Source organism: Ambystoma mexicanum, chromosome 3p (genome assembly GCF_040938575.1).
Source record: "Ambystoma mexicanum isolate Mex_15411 chromosome 3p, UKY_AmexF1_1, whole genome shotgun sequence".
Classification (NCBI taxonomy): Eukaryota; Metazoa; Chordata; class Amphibia; order Caudata; family Ambystomatidae; genus Ambystoma; species Ambystoma mexicanum.
The window spans coordinates 1,194,081,685-1,194,096,811 of NC_090925.1; positions in this window are offsets into that span (position 1 = coordinate 1,194,081,685).

Below are 15,127 nucleotides of genomic sequence, written 5' to 3' on the forward strand. Positions count from 1 at the left end.
CATCGTGGCCTTGGCTGTGAGCTCTCGCTGGGGGCTCGTCCTGCATGATCAGCACTTGTACTCTTGTTCTGAAAGGATTTTCATTGCGAGGCTCCTGCCTGGGGACTCTTGCTTGCGGCCTACTGAGGCCTAGTTCATGGGTGGTGGTACATAATCCATAGCATGGAGATCACGGGGCGACAGAGTGTCACACGCAGCATTAGATATGCATGGTGGTGTCGTCGTAGGGATGGGTGGCGGAAAAAGCGTCAGCAAGCATTTACACAAGCTCTTCGGCGTCTTGCATTTCTGCGGTGCTCTAAAAGGCCTATGTAAAAAAAAGAAATGACAATGATGCACGTCACCTATGTCATCGCACTGAGTATGTTCTTCGTGTTGGTTGGTGTGTGAGTGACCAGTGTGCATGGTGGCACGTGTGTTCTCGTCTGTTGGCTATGTCATTATGGCATCTCTCACGTTGTGGATACTTGTGGCTGTTGTTCTTAGTCGATCTCATCCATGTCGCAGGCCTCAGCTTGAGCTTGGCGTGCTGGTAGGCATGCTCCTCTTCTGTGTACGTTTCTGAACCAGGTTATTTTATCATCTGGTAAATAGACAAACTCGTCTCGTGGGGGGTGTCTTGGCCGTGATCCTCTAGGCCATGGTCTGGGTGAGATTGGGGGCAGGGTCTTGTCCCATTCTCCCACTTCACCAGGTCTCTTTCCAAGGTGATTTTCATTGTATTTTTTGAAGGGAGTGTGTCATTGAACAGCATTGTAGAGGGTGGAGATGCCACCCACAAAGCCCTCTGGTGTCATAATCTCAGTTAAGAATGGATGTGCGGGCAAGTCTTCCGGAAAGGAGGGCCACTTCTTCCTGCATGCCACCTTTAACCTACGGTACTGCAACAATGCTACTAGCCCAGCTCCCATCTTCACTTGGACTACTTCCAGGGACACAAATTTCTCGTCTGGATATAGGTCTCGGAGTCGCATTTCCTTTCCTGTATCCCATCTTTTCTGCAGGGCGGTATCTAGGGTGGGCTCAAGGTCTGGGCAATGCCATGCAGGTGCATGGGGCCTGAATGGATAATCACATCCCACATTCTCCAAAAGTCAGGACCAGGCTCTTACAGTGGATTCAACCAGGTCGACCTCCCCATTGTCTCTTTTGGCCTTGGTGAACGGCATCGCCCTAAGGTTCAATGGGGCAGTCACAAACATTTTGGCTTGTATATGTGCGTATGATTCAACATCTGCTGACCAGTATTTTGCAAAGTGTGACTGGGCTGTCTGGAAATATAATAGAAAATCTGGGACAGCTAGACCCCCTGATTCGTACCTCTCACACAGCTTGGGCCATTGAAGTCTGGCAATTCCCCCTCCCCATACAAAATTTGATGCCATTCTCTGCAATGTTTGAAAAAACTGCTTGCCGGGCCATATCGGAATGTTGCAAAACAGATATAATAGTTTTGACACTACTACCGTTTTGAGTAATGCTACTCTCCCATATAACGATATTGGAAGTCTATCCCATACCTTAAATGTATGTTCTAATAGGAACAGGTAGGGATCGCTGTTGTTGGTGATTAGGGTCTGTTTGTCTATGGACATTATAATTCCTAAGTAACGGGCAGAGGTGGGTGACCATTTGAATTGTGTAGTGGCCGGGGACTCCATTGTGGAGGGTGTAAGTGGGATTATTTCAGATTTTGTTTGGTTAATCCGGTACCCAGAGTACTTGGAAAAGGTTTGTATCTCCTGCATCACCGAGGGTAGATTGGTTTCAGAGTTCCAGAGGTATAACATCATATCGTCGGCGTAGAGTGAGACAAACTGGGGAGGTCCTCTTATACGAATAACCCTCCCTGCATGTTCTTGCCTTAATTTAGCCACCATATCCTCTATGGTGAGTGCAAATATGAGAGGAGATAGCGGGAAACCTTGCTTGGTGCCTCTCCCGAGGGCAGAGCTTGCCGAAAAGAAATCATTAGTTCTAACAGTTGCTCTAGGGTTGCTGTATAGGACTCGGATGGAGCTACTGAATACTGGGGGAAACCCCATTTGATCCAAAACAGCATATGTATATCTCCATGATACAGAGTCAAATGCTTTTTCAGCATCTAAGGTGACCGCTATAGTCTGAGCTTTTGGGTCCATTTGCGAGGTAATAGAAAAGAACCTCCTGAGGTTCAGTTCAGTGGAACGGGTGGGGATGAATCCTGATTAGTCAGGGTATATTAACTTGTTCATATATTTTATGAGCCAATTAGCAATTGCTTTAGCATATATTTTACAGTCCAAATTAATTAGGGATAGGGGCCGATATGAGGTGGGGTCTTGAGGTGGTTTGTGCTGTTTGAGAACAGTAATTATTGCTACCCTCATAGTGTTGGGCAGTGACCCTCTTCCTAGTGCCTCCTCCCAGACCTCAAGCAGTTTAGGGGCAAGCTCTGTTTTGAAAGACCTATAAAGGTCAACTGGGATGCCGTCGGAGCCAGGGGTCTTGCCAGCTCGTAGATCCGTGATGGCTTGTTCTATCTCTTCTACCGTCAGGGGGAGGTCAAGATCAGCTTTATTTGTTTCATCTAGTTCAGGCAGGGGAAAGGAGTTCATATATTCACGTAGTTCCTCAGGGGAGGCTGTATCCGTGTTATGGTAAAGTGTGCTGTAGAACTTCCAGAATACCTTGTTGATGTCACCTGGCCTCGTATATACGTTCCTGTCTGTATCAGTTATGTTGGTCATGTGTCTCATCCCCTGTTCCGCTTTGATGAGGTTGGCCATTGTACGACTTGCTTTGAACCCGTCGCCGTATTTCCTGGCTCTCATGGGTTGTGTCACATAGTAGAGTTTGCATTCGGCCAATGTCTTGAATTTTGTATGTTGCTCAGATATTTATAGTAGATGGGTTTTGCTTTTGCTCAGGGTGTATGCTGCCTCAAGGACTTTCAATGTTTGTTCAGAGTGGTCCAGTTCTCTCTTTACTTCCCTCAGTGCCCCATATGCCTGTGACATCAGTTGCCCTCTTAGCCAGACTTTAAAAGTTTCCCAGATCGTAGCCTCGGACCCAACTGAGCCGGAGTTACTCTCGTAGAAGTTCAATATTTCAGTCCTGAGTATTTCTATCGTAGTATCATCTCTGAGCAGGGCAGGGGGCATTCTCCAGTTACGAATGTTAATTTCTGCCTTATATGGAATCAATTCAAGTAGGACTGGGGAGTGGTCCGACATTGTCTGGGGGAGAATTCTGCAATCGCTCACATCTGCGATAAGGTTTAGGGAGCACAACCAATAGTCTATGCGTGAGCAGGAACCGTGTACATTCGAGTAAAAGGTATACTGTCAAACTCTGCCGAGATAGGTGGTTTGTCAGTTATATCAATGTCTACCTCCCCTTCCTCCTCACCTGTTTCTTCTGATGAGGTCTCTCGCCGGGTGAGCTTCTTCTTTGACATCTTCTTTTTTGAGAAGAGAAACGGTCTTCCGCGGTAGGAAGCCACCCCGATTCCCTGCGAGACAGGGAAGCAGTGGACCCCCTCACCGCAGGGACCAATGAGAGAGGAAAAAGCAGCCGCTTAAAAAAACCTCTCTGAGTATGTTGCTGCAGAAAACTGCCGAGATGTTTAGAGTTGTCCAGGACTTGATGAATGAGAAGCCAAAGCACTACTGGAGCGGACGTCCTAGAGTGTTCTGCTGCGGAGTCGTAAGTAGTCCAGGGCTTAATGGCCGGAGATCCGAAGCAGAAACTGGGCATGCACCCGGAATGGATGTCGGAAAGAGAAGGAGCTGAGAGTAGCACTCAGGTAAGGTGTACGTTAAACAACGTAGCGCGGGGAGAGCCAGGAATCAGGAATGAAGGAGCCACTAGAGCCGGAAAGCAGCAAAGGTAATCTGTAGGACTGGGGCAGAAGCCAGGAAAAAAGGGGAAACAGAGAAAAGGAAGCGCGATCGCTCCGAGCAGCGGAGCTGCGGGGAAGGCAAGAAAGAGGGAGAGCAACAGGGGAGGCAGTAAAGGGAAAACAAGAAAGACAAGGCAATAACGCGAGGAGAAACACAGGAGCACAGCAACAGAGCGAAAGGGACAAAGGTGCAACGCGCCGAACACAGAGAGAGGAGGGGCTAAATACGCAAATGGATCGACCTGACAGAAAGATTAGACCAGAAAACCCGGAAGCAAGAAAGTAACCTGGAACAACCTAATGGCGCCGCCAACGCCAAGCGTTCCACAGCCGCCAACGGCAGCCGGGAGCCGGCGGCGTGACATATACTCCCTTTCCTGTGGGTGCAGTTCTCTCCATGCATCAGCTAAGGGGAGCATGCACATGGCCTGGAGAATAGTCAGCGCTGCTTTGGACTGATTTCCGCTGCCGTCTGACAATAGGTCTAGAGTCGGATCCAGAGCCATGTTAAGTTTGCTGCCCCATATTAGGTTGGCGTGGCCAATCGGTGATCTCAGGGCCAAAATCTTCAGATAAAAAGTCGGGGTATCGATATTAGGGCCATAGGTGTTCATCACTATCATTTCTGTGTTGTGTAGTGACCCCCAGATAATTACGTATCGGCCCTCGACATCATTTTCGGACCTGGATAACTGGAAGTTCGTCCGCTTGTGTACCACCGTGAGCACGCCTCTGGCTTGAGTCGAGTAACTAGTGGCAACTTACATGGGTCCCCAAGTTTGAGCAAATGTGTTGGTGATTTTCTTGGTGGCATGAGTCTCTTCTAGAAGGAGGATATCAATTTTGTGGATGTTGGCGTAGGTTAAGAGTTTACTTTCCTTGATCGGGTGAGCCAGGCCCCTAATGTTCCACGTCAGGAGTCTAATCCCTTGCGTTTTTCCTGTCGAGGACATTGCTGGCCTGTTGTCTCTGTGATTGCAGCATCATTCTCCTGATCTGATATTGTGTGTTCTTTGCACTTGTCAGTTATTTTCGTTACTTCTGTTAACTTCCTATTACTCCAACCGTGTACCATATAGGATGGGTAGCGTGGACGCTGTGCGTGAGTAACGTTGGCTATAGTATCCTCATTCTCAACTAGGCAACCGGCCTTTTTTCCCTCCATCCCCCCTCCCTCACCATCCCCCAACCTGGACAGTGTAACCCTTTAAAACTGTTTCAACCTTTGTAACGTTGGGTGGCTTGTGTCGGTACCACCTATCTATGATATTCAGACTGCCCTAAGGGCCGCCTCGCAGTCATGCAGCCAAACAGAGACTACGTCAAGTATAGGTAGCTCATCATGTATCTGAGCACCTTCAATTGTTGGAGGCGGAAGGCTGGGCATTCTTGTCCGGGAGCAGCGGGATATTGCATTCTATATAGCCCATAGCTCCTTTGGGAGAGTCGAAGAATTGGCATTTGCTGGAGATCTGCAGATGGAGTCTGGCCGGGAAGAGCATTGCATATGGTATAGATCGAGCTCCAAGCGCTTTCTTCACCTGGTGATTTTACTCCGTGGTTCAGGCTCGGTTGCCTAATTGTGTAGCTGCACCGCACATCCAAATCCTTCCATTCCCATCCTGCTGAACGAGACGTTCTGGACATATAATCTAGACCAAATCGGAGAGCTGCTGATTCGGCGTACCAGGGGTTGTTCTTGTTTCCCAGACCGAGCCTGAACCACGGAGTAAAACGACATTTACTGTGAGACCCGACGGGCCTGTATAGTGCGAACACAGGCCATGTCTCCCATCCCTAACCCATGGCTGATCCCACAGTCGGGTCTGTTGATCACACCAGCCCGCAAGACCATACCAAGGGAAGCAGACCGCTCGAGAGTTGGAGGGGGGTGAGACTTGCTGAACTGAGGGTGCCGAGGCGCTGTGACCTGATGTGCTCCCCTGCGGGAGAGAGCATACGGGTCCCCCTCCCTGGCGTCCACCGTGTGCGAGCGGTACAGATGTTTGGGTCGAGGGGTTCTCTGCGACGCTTGCTAACCTAAACACAGGTACGTGCAGCAAACCTAGTGACCTGTGCAAAAAGCATGTGGGCACATTATTGCATGAACTTGCGCATCAGGCGCGTTCCCCTCTCAACCCTGGCAACTGAACGGCCGCCCGCAGTCCGCGGTGGCAAGGCTGTGCACCCGATCTGGATAGTGGGAGGCAGCCCCGTACGGTGAGCTCCCTTGTGCTGGCCCCCGACGGCTGACGCACCGAGGACACGGACAGACCTGACACGCTGCAGCCGCGGCCTCCCATCAATCCGCAACCCACAAGCAACTTAGCTGATCAGATGCAGCATTAATACATGCACCAGCTGTGATCCCCAGGGTGCAGAGCATGCTCCCGCATGAAGCATTAAGATCCTGCTCTTAGCAATAACGGGAACACCCCAGCCACCGGGATACCACTTGCACAGCGCTACCAAACATACTGGCCTCCAATTACAATATTTCTATGTGAAATAGAGACTGCATTACAATTGAATTCTGCCTTGGCGCCTCCAAGTATACTACTGGCATAAACTACAGCAGGCACTGCACATTTAACCAGAGCACTGTGCACATACATCCAGGGTTTAATAGCCACCACCCTGAATAGTGCATCATTGTGCCAAGCTTACTTTACAGCGACCCCCGTGCTGACGAACTTCTAGTTCCCCATATTGTGAGGAGTCCTCCCAACGGACCCACGGTGCACTGTGCAACGGCATACTCTCTACACCCTGAATCCACACCCCACCTCACGCTAGTGGGTGCAGGCTCACTGCTTCGACCCTCTATTATAGAAAGGACCAGAGGTAACAAGAGTGCCAGAAAGGGCCCCATGGACGCCTACACTAATCCAAATATGGAGGAACGAGGTGAGGGGCATTACAAATGAAAGCCACACAAAATCAGTGCCCCACTGGCAGTGTCTCAGATCCCTATATGATAGCACTGCAGGCCAGATTCGCGGCAGTGACCAGCAGATTGGATGACATCGGAAGTACGATATCCTCGATTAAATCTGACCTGGAACAGGTGAACACCAGGGTTACGGAGACATAAACTAGGATAGGGGCTCTTGAAGACAATTCAAATCAAACACGGCAAAGATATTGAAGACATCAGGAAAAACCTGAAAGCAGTCCAGACTAAATGTGAAGACCTTGAATCGAGATCACGGCGTAATAACATCAGGGTGGTGGGACTGGCTGAAAAGCCCCTTAACGTCAGGATGGAGGTTTTCCTGGAAGAAGTGATCCGCACTGTACTCCCCAATGTGCAATTCTCACAACAATTTCTAATCAAGAGAGCCCACAGGTCCCTTGCCCCTCCCCCGAAACCGGGAGTGCTGCTGCGGATGGTAATGGCCCGCTTGCTTAACTACAGAGACAGGGACCTGATTCTAAGGCTATCCAGAAAGAAGGAGTGCCTCATTATGACTCTGCCAGGATACACATATATCCTGAGTTCTCCAGCGGAGTGCAAATAGCCCGACGATCATTCGACCAGGTGAAGAAAGTGCTTAGAGCTCGATCTATACCATAGGCAATGCTCTTCCCGGCCAGACTCAGTCTGCAGATCTCCGGCAAATCCCAATTCTTTGACTCTCCCAAAGAAGTATGGGCAATATAGAACGCAATATCCCGCTGCTCCCGGACAAGAATGCCCAGCCTTCTGCCTCCAACAATTGAAGGCGCTCAGATACCTGATGAGCTACCTATACTTAACGTAGTTTCTGTTCGGTTGCATTACTGTGCAGTGGCCCTTAGGGCAGTCTGAATGTCATAGATAGGTGGTACACACACAAGCCACCAAACGTTGCAAAGGTTGAAACAGTTTCAAAGGGTTACACTGTCCAGTTGGGGAGATTGTAAGGGGGGGTGGAGGGAAAAAGGCCAGTTGCCTAGTTGAGAATGGGGATACTATATCCAACGTTACTCACGCACAGCGTCCACGCTACCCATCCCATATGGTCCACCGTTGGAGTAATAGGAAGTTAACAGAAGTAACAAAAATAACTGAGAACTGGAAAGAACACACAATATAATATCCGGAGTACGATGCTGCAATCACAGAGACAGGAAAAACACAAGGGATTAGACTCCTGACGTGGAACATCAGGGGCCTGGCTCACCCGATCAAGGCAAGGAAACTCTTAACCTACGCCAACAGGCACAAAATTGATATCCTCCTTCTATAAGAGACTCATGCCACCAAGAAAATCACTGACACATTTTCTCAAACTTGGGGACCCCTGAAAGTTGCCACTAATTACTCGAATCAAGCCAGAGGCGTGCTCGCAGTGGTACACAAGCGGACGAACTTCCAGTTACCAGGTCTGAAATTGATGTTGAGGGCCGAAACGTAATTATCTGGGGGTCACTACACAACACAGAAATTATAGTGATAAACGCCTATGGCCCTAATATCGATCTTGGTGACATGTTTTTCATATATTTGCTAACAATATCATGTAATTCTTGGTATTCCTTGTGGAGTCTTTCTGCGGCTCCGTGTTGAGGAACGATTCCTACATTATCAGACAGGGTATCTGTGGGTGTTTTACCAAATAACACCTTTGAGGATAGTTTGAGGAGGTGAACTTCACATTCCTGCCCTTCCAAAAAAATCTGGCAATCATGCCTATCCAGTCAGATAAATTGGGTAAAAGGTTAGTCATTCTGCATGCCTGTCCAGGTACAGTAGATGCACCATGTCAATGCAATATCTAACAGACCCAGCCTTTAACCTTGAAACTCCCACTGCAAATACATCTTCTGGTGTGGTGCCTGATGGACCCACAATCTATAAAGACTACTGCAGCTTGCAGTTTTCCAGAGTCCATAGTCAAGACCACCTGCAAGATTAGATGTATGGGTATTGTGACGATTCATGGGATCGTTACACTTCTCCCCAGGTGTAGCCCTTCACTGTGAGGCTAGGTAGGTGAGCCTGCTACATAACATTCCCCCTAGAGCTGGCAGAAAGCAAAACCTCACAGGGCAAGATTGCAATACTCCTTCCTTTTTTCCTGTAAATATTGATACCTTCAAGACCAGGAAGACTAAAATGGACATACTGTCTGCTCTTAAGTCATCTTCCAGGAATACTGTGAAGAAGCAGGCTGATGGAGTTATACAAACTACTCCTTTACCAAGTACAGAAGATTCTGGGAAGAGGTGGCTTTAAGGAGGCATTAAGAATACACAATGGACACAAACAAAGAACTGTGACATTTTGCTGGGCAGGAACCAACTGAAAGAATGGAGAAAGGACATAATAAGAGGGGAAGTATGCGTAGCAAGCGAAGCAAGTGTGAAGCCTGGCAGACCAGTACAAACCCAGAAGCAAGAAACTGTCAGGGAGGTAAACCTCCATTCGGGAGGAAATCAACATCAGATTACAGGAGACTTTAGCAGAGTGATGCACATCAGGCCTGATTAGAATCTGGAAACCAGCGAACAGTGGCATGGCCTAGAGGAGGTAGACCGAGCAGCCCATTAACTGCACCAACACCATCTGGCCGGGGACACTGCGGAACCAAAGCACGGCAGTGGGGAGCAGAAATTGAAGCAGAGAGAACATTCCTACAACTCATCGATCCAACAGCCCAGAAAGAAGAGAACGTGCTCCAAAAAAGAAAAGGTATAGTGAGTCATGGGAGACCTGGGAGAGGACTAGCGAAGGATCCTGAAGCTAAATAAGGCATGAGGAGTAATCTTCCTTGTCTCAGTAACTGTATCAAAAGTATTGAAAGAAAAGAATGCATCAGGAAAAATCTCCCTCATATCAGTAACTGCCTCAAAAAGTACAGAATATAAAGAAAGCATATGGAGTAATCTTCCTCGTCTCAGTATCTTTATCAAAAGTATTGAAGGAAAAAAAAGCCTTGGGAGAAATCTCCCTCGTCTCAGTAATTGTCTCAAAATAACCAAATGTAAAGAAGGCATCAGGTGTAAACTCCCTCATCTCAGAAAATTGTGCCAAGTGTATTGAAAGAAAAGACAGCCTCGGGAGAAATCTCCCTCATCTCGGTAATTATCTCAAAAGTACTGAATGTAAAGAAGGCATCAGGAGTAATCTCCCTTGTCTCAGTACTTGTCCCAGAAGTAGAGAATGAGAAGTAGAGATCTGGAGTAATCTCCCGCATCTCAGTAATTGTATCAAGAGTATTGATAGAAAAGAAAGCCTTGAGAGTAATCTCCCTCATCTCCAGAGTTGGGATAGAAGTATTAAGTGTGATTACATCACTAGTGATCTTCCTCATCTCAGTTGTTGTGTCAAAGAGACTGAAAGAGAAGAACATATTGGAAGCAATCTCCTTCAACACTCTAACGTCAAAAGAGACATTTAGGCCATAAAGTGCCCCGAGAACAATCTCCTTTGTCAGAGTGTTAGAAGAAATCAAGGACACTATGGGAAGAGTTCCATTTGCTTTCACTGACAAAGGAGGGGAACGAAAGACAAGAAACATCTGTGCGTTTGACTTTTAAGCAAGAATTAAGGGAAGCCTGGAAAGAAGTGCAAAGATTGCAAAGGCTGATAAGAACTGTTGTAGAAAACTATCCAAGTTAGCCAAAGGCTGAACCAACTGAACCAGGAGAAGAGAGTCATTTCTCCTGGTTCTTTCACCTAAATTGTTGAAGCTGAAACTAAGGAAAAAGGCTACCAAACATCAGCTTCGAAGCTGACAAGGTCGACCAGCAGGAGATAGCAGTTGTTGATCTGTTGGACCGGAGAAGGGAATCATTCTCCTGGTATTCTCTACAAGTGCAGAACATGGATTATTACCAGAGACTAATAGAAAATGCCGCTAGGGCAGATCCCATTGCACAAGGAGAAGGGAGTTTTTCTCCTGTAACGATGTATGTAAATGGCGTTTGTCAGTAGTAGGGCTAGAGTAGGTTAGTTTAGATAGAAGACGGATATTTTTGAGTTTGACAAATACCCTGACGACGAGCACCCAATTTCTTCTTTAGTTAGTTAGGGTGGGAAACCCCTTTAGAGATAGGGGAAGATCGATGTTTTCCATTACTATTTAAATAAAGTTTGTTGTAAACAAGTCACCCCATGGTCCAACTCCTTATTCCAGCACGCCACCGTATCATAACATTCTCAGAGAAAGTCTTATGTGTCCCTTGTCACATTGCACTGGAATCTATAAACGCTGCATGAAATATTTTTTTCCGGTGAATAGAAGCCTTCTAAAACATCTGTTTTCCTCAGTTCTTTGGTTCAGACTTTGCCATCCCTTATGAATTGCTTGGCTTGTCCTTTCTGTCATTCCTCTTTCTTCAGGGGCTCTTTGCCAACTCTAGTTTGAATGGATACTGAGACACATCCAAAGCTTGATTTTGTTGGGGTGGTGGTATCGTATGTTGAAACACCATTGGACGGCCAACCAGATTCCACTATTAGCCTAATAAATGGCATTATGAGTGCAGAGTTCCTGATTGATTTTGCTTAACCCAAAGGTCTTGACCGTGGGCCTTACATACACAGAGCTTCTCAATCTCCTTTATAAATGCTTGATAAATCACACAGAATTGGATCCTTAACCTTGAGCAATGGAAATGACCACGTTGTAGCTTTACCTCCAGATAAGAGAACACAAACGCCACTTTCATGGAATCATTAGGAAAGTCCTAGGCTCTGACTGAAGTGAAACCCAGACTGATTTTCAAACTGAGCATTTATTTGAGTATCACCATTAAATTGTTCAGGTATGGAAAAGGGAGCATGTACTAAAGTGAATGTCTATAAGGAGACCCAGGCTGGAAGAAAGATAACCCTGCATGCTAAGCCCTGTGACCCACTAGCTGAAGGAGGGTTCACGGGAGTGAGTTAGCCTGTAAGGCATTTACTCAAGCTACTATTGCCATATCCTGTCTAATAGCTTTGTCCTCTGTCCTACCAGCCATGTGTTTGTTTCATAATTTGTTTAGTAAATCAGTCAAGTGGTCTTCCTTCCCAGAAGCTGGAAGTTGTGGACCAATTGTTCTGTAACAACCTACTTGGTTCAACATCTTCAAGGAGCAATGAGGTTTCTCGTACAGATGCTAAAAGTTAACCTCCTTTGTGGGACACATCTGAATGCACATACACTTAGAGTGTTTACCAAGGTGTTCCGGTTGAGATATTAGACTTTTATCACAGAAGTTTGAACTTGAGCAGGTTTGTTTCAGTGTAAGATCTTTTGTGATCCCCTTGAGGGATCTATTGAGATTGGTAGAGGGTTAAACAACGGTTACCACCCTGTGTCCCTCTGTAATCCGCACCAGTTCCACCTGAGTGAGAGAGCGGTACCTAATAATGGGTAGATGGAGTTGAAGTACTGGGTACCATGTCCCTTCGCCCCTGTGGCCTTTGATGGCTGATTAACTTTGGGGAAATGAATACATTTGGCTCCCTTGGTATGTGGATGAGAGAAGGCTGAATTCACTGTGTTGTATATATGCTTAGTTCAAGGAAATTAGAGTCTTTGGTAATTGACTGCACTCCTTTGCTCTAGGCATTGTTCAGATAGCCCTCACCAAAAGCTTAACATCAGCAGTTTACCCAAAAAGCAGTGAACTAATAGACTCCTGGTTTGGACTGGAAGCCAACATAGTTCAAGTAGGATGAGGGTGATTCTACTGCCTTTTCCTGCGTGTTCCTTGTAGAAAGGTTGCACTACATTGATGATATGGCAGTTGTGTGCAGTATAAATCCCAGGACTGTAACATAAGATAACAGAACATAAAATGACACATGAAAGTCGCTGTCATGACCCTTACCCCTGGCCCTCACTGGCAAGTCAGCCTTCCAGTTAGGACCAGGTCAAAGGCCTTAAAACCTCATCCAAGACTCTCTTGGAGTCAGTCCTGGCGCCTTTGGCGCCAGGCTCATAACCATCATGAAGACCAACATTAGAATGGGACTATTTACTTAGGACTATTTACTTGGGTCTATTTAACTTGGGGGCCGGGGGTTCAGCCAAACTGGAGGCACACACATAGCTCAGTTACAAGGAACTGAGCTATGCGGTCTAGTCTTTTGGGTGTGGCAGGCCTGGGTATTTACCTGGACTACTTTGGTGTGGCAGGCCTGGGACTATTTAACCTGGACTATTTTACCTGAGACTATTTAAACCGCACCCAAACAGCAGAACGTGCTTTGCGTTATTCTGCTGTGGGCAGCGTAACGCTCACCGTGTTCAGTTACATGAAACAAAGGACCTGCAGAGAGAGAAAGAACACTACGAAACTTACCTGGAACAGTATCCTGTCTTCAATCCATCGCTGACTTCTGTTCCACTCACCTGAAGGTACGAACTCCATCATCTGGCACCGCATGCATCCTGGAATACTATAACCTGGAAAGAGGAGAAAGAAAGACAGCATTACTAAGTGTTTACTCATGTTTCCTCCCGAATGAAGAAAGCCACAATTCTTACCTGGGTAGTCATCTCCTGGTCAGTATCATTACTGGAATATTAAGGCTCTCGGCGAGGAACATCGCAACCTGCGAGGAGAGAAAAGACACATGTTAGCAATATAAAAGGCGAAACAGTACCGCGCATCGCGCATTACTCACCGGACAGCATCGCGCCCACCGCGCTTTCGCCTACCGGCCCATGCTCATCTTCAAACTGCATGACAACACCAAAATACCTTTCCATACCTAAAAGGAAAGTAGCAAGACATTATTATGTGGGATGCATTGACCCACTAGGCTCTGCCCTGTGTGCTGGTGGCACCAGAACCAACACAATGGACGCAAAAAGCCCTATGCGAGCTAAACCTCTGAGAATTGCGCAGTGAAACCAGAAAGTTGGCTGCCATCGACTTTGCCTGGGTCATTGGTGGAACAGGAGACCACGCTGCTAAAACCTGTCATTGTGCTGCCCACAGAGTGAAATGGAAACAACCTGAAAGGCAGTGCTTCATTGCAAAGAAACCCAGAAGTGCTCTGAAATCTGTTTTTCCTTGGTTGCTGAAATTACAAAATAATGATTCCAAGCATCAGAAAATATCCAACATCCTTGCTGGGTGTTACCCGTCACCTAATTTAAAGAATCCACATAAGCACACAATGTCAGGAAAAGCAGATTACATCACAAGAATATCCACATTAAAAAGTGTGCTTGTTTGTAAAAATCTGTTAGAAAATGGGCACAGTACCGCCGGCTGCCTGTGTGGCAGCTTTCAGTTAATTATATTGGAAGATGAACTTGTGTAGTTAAAATCACATGGTTGAAATTAAGTGACTTGCTATCAAAAACAATATAGGTTGCAACTATTTCATCTCTATGTTTAAAACACTAGAATTAAAGATTTGTTGGCCTGTTTTGAAAATGTAAGTTTATTTTCATCAAAGAAAAATTGAAACAAAGTGGATTTTTAAAGTGAACCTCTGATGCCAGTCACAGAACTTCAAAGCAAATTCTACAGCATGCCCCAAACAAAAGGCACCTTCCTCCTGCTCTCTGCCCCAAGAACTCCCATTCAGATGTTAATGGAGAGGGGAGGTGATCTTACTCTGCTGCTCTGGGGAGAGACAAAGGACTCCCTTGATTGAAAAGATATGCAGATGCAACTGTCAACAGAAACTCCTGCCAGAGGGAAGGGGCGGGGGTTGCTCTTGACCCACCAAAGCTTTGGGGGCGGGGACGGACAGTTATGTGTATTCTTAAAGCACAAGAAAGTATATTTATGAAAAGGACTGACAGAGTACTGTGCAAACTTGTACAAAATGTGTAAAATGACAGTATTGTTAATATGAAAATTCTGGTCACGTTTTAAAACTACTCAGAACTCTGTGCTATGTTCACGAACATGACTCCAAAATGTGTGGTTTTGTAGCAATTGTAGTGATGCCAGAAACATGAAACTTCACATGATTATGCTGATATGTCATGCACACATATGTGTAAAAATGTGGACAAATCTGACATTGGGTACCAGACCAAAAGTGTGAAAAATTGCCAAATTTTGGCCCAAGCTCTCACCGTGATGGGGCTCGGATGAATACTTGCTCCGCCAAATCTGTGATATCAATATGCTGTTGCCAGCAAGTTTGTAAAATTGTAAATATGTCTTCTATGAAAAAAAAAACACAGACATTCACCCACCATCCGATTGCTGGCGGAGCACTTTGCAAGAGAAATCCATATTCCAGACTCCAGAACTTTGACAGCAGAAAGGCCCATTTCCAAAGCTGAACCCTTCTCA